Source organism: Amaranthus tricolor, chromosome 3, assembly GCF_026212465.1.
Source record: "Amaranthus tricolor cultivar Red isolate AtriRed21 chromosome 3, ASM2621246v1, whole genome shotgun sequence".
NCBI lineage: Eukaryota > Viridiplantae > Streptophyta > Magnoliopsida > Caryophyllales > Amaranthaceae > Amaranthus > Amaranthus tricolor.
In genome coordinates this window covers 6,490,564-6,495,563 of record NC_080049.1, presented here as the reverse complement: position 1 = coordinate 6,495,563, position 5,000 = coordinate 6,490,564, and positions in this window count along the sequence as shown.

Genomic DNA, 5,000 nt, shown 5'->3' with positions numbered 1-5,000 from the left:
AAGTCACGTTTTTCGTTGCAAAACAATCTTCAAAGTTCTTTTTAGTGATTAAAGGAATTTCATAGCCAATCTTCAAGAGTTTACAAATATAAATTTATTGCAATACTTTGACTTATAATTATTTTTGTAATAGCATTATATTTTCAATGTTGAACACGGTAAAATTGACAATGTGAAAATTGTTAAAATATGTTTTCACATGTTATGCAATATAAATGGGAATCAGCAAGATAATACGAAGGCTAAGAAAATAAAAATTATCTTGTATGACATATACAAAAAATAAAGATAAATTAAACTCATTTAATTTAATTTAAAATAGTATAGAATAGATCCTAATAGAGTAAGTAACTAAGTATTGGATGTTTGACAATACTAACTACCAAACACGGCTTTTAAAGGTGTTTTATTCCCCTAATAAGAGGTGAAGAGAGTGTCATGCATGACATACTTTTATTATTGTCTTTAATGATGTGGTATAAAACTCTATTTTTTAAAAAAGTGAGATTATTATAAAAACAAAAACCTAAAAATAGGTGATCTACTTTAATATTTAAATCCAACTTTATTGTACATGCTTAATACTTGTTCACTATACTTGATATATTTGACTTTTATGCAATTTAATATATATATTATTTTATTATTTGTTTATTGAAATATACACATTTAAAAATTATAAAAAGTGAATATTATAAATGTATGTGATTAGACGATTCAAACAAGATTCCCATTGACTATATTTTTCCTTACACATTAGCCGCAATATGTAAAATAAACTTGAACAATAAATAATATTAATAATCACAATGCAGCGAGTGTTTCAGAATGAAAAAAGTAAAAAAATATATAATACATGGGGCCGGGACTCTTTACCCGTATTTTTTTTATTAAGTATGATTTATTCCTTTTTCATTTTTTCTGACTTTATTCATAGTTTCTAATAGACAAAGGGTATGATGATGATGGACTTAGGGATGAGGGATGTATTGCTGACATGGAGCAACAACAACCACATTATCAGCACTTGCCACATGACATGAACATAACCCATATGAGAAAATCCTACATGGCAATAAATTATTGGCTAATAGCACTTTCCCCATGTGTGGCCAAGCATCTTCCAAAGAAGATTGACTGAAATTTTGTGATTATGTAAAGGGGATATAGAGGGACCTTGAGCTAGATAAAGATAACAAGTTCTTTGAATCAAGACTTGTACTCAAATGAGGGCTGTATAATGTGTTTACTCCCATACATACTAAGTTTTGAAATGTTATTGTAATACTATATAACATATTTTAGAGTCTTAATCATTAGTTTAAACTTTTAGTTAAAATTCTAGATAATGAAAATTATATATAATGTTATTATCTATAACTAATTGAAATATAATATTTGTATATTATTCTTAAGATAATCAATATATCAATCAAGACTTATTTTGATTAATTTATTGATCAAATTTATCTCAATCAGTTATTAAAGGAACTAGTTATCTTTCATGATTCATACTATTTACTAGTTATTTTACTTTAATTTTTTCTCTGATTTATCTTTATTTTCTTTTGAGTTAGAATTATACTCATAAAACTAATAGTTATTTTGGGTTTAATTTAACTATATTTCTTACGGTTCATCACTTCATTTTACCTTTATATCTTTACTGCCTTTCCATTAGTAGCGGATACAGAAATCAAGGTCATTTTTTGAGATATTAACCTTACCAGTTACCATGAAAATATGTAATTCAAATAATTTTTTTTTTTTTTTGAGATACAATAAGCTAAATATTTACACATCACAAGTTATTGAACATGTACGTTATATTAATCCAGAATGATCTCTATGATACATACATATAATAAATTAATAATCAATAACAATACATGAATATATATTGATCATATGATGACCGATCAAAATTTGAGTAGTTCAGAAATTGACTCGATATCCAACTGCAACTTATATGTCATGATCTTGAAATTTCTGACATGTGACTTGAAAATAATCCAATTTGAAAATAATCGAATAAAATTGCTCAAATCCAATCGAAACTCAAAGCCGACAACGTTGACCCGTCAATATTTATAGTTTCATGTCAACATTTAAGTCAAATTTTATTTATTTTGAGTTAATATTTCTTTATTGTAACTCTAAAATCAGTATACTAGTCTTTCTATATAAAATATTTTATATTAAAAAATTATTATATCTTATTTTATTTGGAAAATAGTATAATGATAAGAAAATAATTATTTTAAACCTTTGACCCATTGAGTCAATTCAAACTCGACATGACTTATATCAGAACAGATCCGACCTGAAAATGACTCGACTGAAAACAACCGACTTGAAACAGATTCGGACTCGTTATATCATCAAGTAGAGGTTTATTGTATGTCCATTGAGAATTTATGGTATGTCAACTTGGGGTTTAAGGAATGTGAAGTAATGGTTTATGGTGTATGAAGTAGAGATTTAGGGTATCTTAAGTAGGGGTTCATGGTATATCAAATAGTGTTTTAGGGTAAGTTAAATAGGTGTTTGTGGTATCTCAAGGAAGAGTTTATGGTATGTCAAACAAGTGTCTAAGGTATGTTCATTAGGGTTTATTGCTATGTCAAGTAAGTGTTTATGGTGCTTATTAGAGATTTAAGATATGTCACATAGAGGTTTATGATAAGTAGGGGGTTATGGTATGTCTAGTGTGTTGTTAGCGTATTAAGGGGTTTTAGGGCAAGTAGGGGCTTTGTAGTGTGTTAAGTAGAGGTTTATGATATGTCAAATAGGAGTTTATGATTATTATTAGGATCATATACTATGTCAAAAAGAGTTTTAAGATATGTCAAGTAAGGTTTTAAGATACATCAAGTAGAGGTTTATGATATATCAAGTAGGTTTTAAGGTATGTTAAGTAACGTTGTGCAAAATGAGACCGGACCAGTGGTCCAGACCGAAACCGGTTGAGACCGGACCTAAATCGGACTGGACCATCTGCATTCGATCTGAGCTCCAGATCTTACAAATTCTTCATTTTGAGTTTTCAAGATGGTTGGTCTAAGCTTGAAAAAATTTGGGTTAGACCGAATTAAACTGGATATGTATAAAAATAATTTTCAAGCCGAATAATATTTGCGATTTTATGTTTATACTTACCAAAAGGGCATTTAAATTCTTTTTTCTAACCCAAAAGTTTTTTTAACTCAAATATTTTAATTTTATAATTATTAGTTTGCCAAAAGATTTCAAATATTCCATATTTTAATTAATTTTTGGTATATAAAATTGCAACAGACTAATCGGTCTATACCAAAATTGCAACAGACTAATCGGTCTAAACACTAACAGGATTTGGAAGGAACTGAGTTTAAATCGAGACTGGACCGAATAGAACCGATCTGGCCTCCGTCTTAACATATTCAAATTTGTCTTTCGGTTCGGGTTTAGACCGGTGCACACCCCTAATGTCAAGTATGGGTATATCAAGTAGGGGTTTAGGATATGTTAAGTAGGAGTTTAAGATATGTCAAGTAAATATTTTGGATACGTAACATAGGTTTAGGGTATGTCAAATAGGTATTTAGGGGATATCAAATATGGTTTATCGTATGTGAAATAAAACTTTATAATATATGAAATAGAAATTTATGATATCGAGAAAACACACATTACTCATGAAATTCATAATTAAGAACCTGGAGATAATCAAGACTGTCATTTGAGGGATTCCAATAATTCCAAAAAGCTTTTTTTTTTTTAAGAAAAATTGCAAAAAGCTTTTCGGTTCTTAAGACATACTCTGAAAATCTACATTTCACATAATAATCTGTAAAATAATAATATTCAAATACCTAAAAACACAGTCATATACTATGAGTACGAGGCATGAAAAGATTGATTCTTTCTTTTTGGATGAGTAATGCTTATTGAAGTTCTTGTGTAGATTAATTTCATGATAATATTGTTTTAAACAAGACGGGCTGAATATGAATGTAATGATTATGATTTTATAAATACGAACTTGGCAGCCCAATGCTAATATGGATAACTTACAAGCCCATTTTTAAGTGAAAATTAGATATAAATAAGCATTTTTTGCAAAAAAAAAAAATTCATAAATAAGCTTCGGTTAAACTTATATCTAAAAATAAGTGCCTTCAAACCAATGCTAAAGGTTGGTTTTTGTTTGTTGTTACTAGCAATGGTCCATTATAAAGTTAAGTCAAAGGAAGTCAGTTCAAAAATCGTCCGTTGTTACGAAAAACTACCCATTAACATCCAAATTTAACAACAGTCAAAAAGTCAACTCAATCGACCGTTGTTAGTAAGAGCGGCCGATTACTTGGCTGAATTTTGTTGACTCATCCTTAGTAATGGCCCACTGTTGTTATATGCGAACATATACAAACCTTAGCATCGGAATGAAATACGCTTATTTTTTGAAATAAGTTTACTTTTGACTTATATTTTCACTTTTTTTTTTTATCTAAATTTGCTTATTGATTTCAAAGTTTCTAAGTTGGTATAGTAGCAAGTTCATTAATAAAAGCTACACAAAAGGAACTAAAAGCCCATTATCTAATTCACCAAATTTTCATCTACATAGAAAATCAACGGAAGTTTGATGTGGCAGAAACACCAGTGAAAAATTAAATAAAATAAACTTTTTTTTAACAAAAAATAATTCTCAAAATAAGTTTTAGCTTCGTTCTCTAATGTTTTACCCATTTGAAATATTTTACCTCAAGGAGAGAGTATTTTGATTAATGTTTTCGACACATATTTAGAAGATAAAATATATTCATGTGAGATCTCGTTAAATTCATCTTAATGTATACTTTTTAATTATGTATTTTTTATAAATTATTATGTGTATTTAGAGATATTGATGTTTAAAATTTGCTTTGAAAACTGTGCAAAAAGTAAACAAGAAAAACAAAAACGAACGGAGAGAGTAATCATTTTCATGTTCGAGTCTAAGGTTAGCATTTGATCAT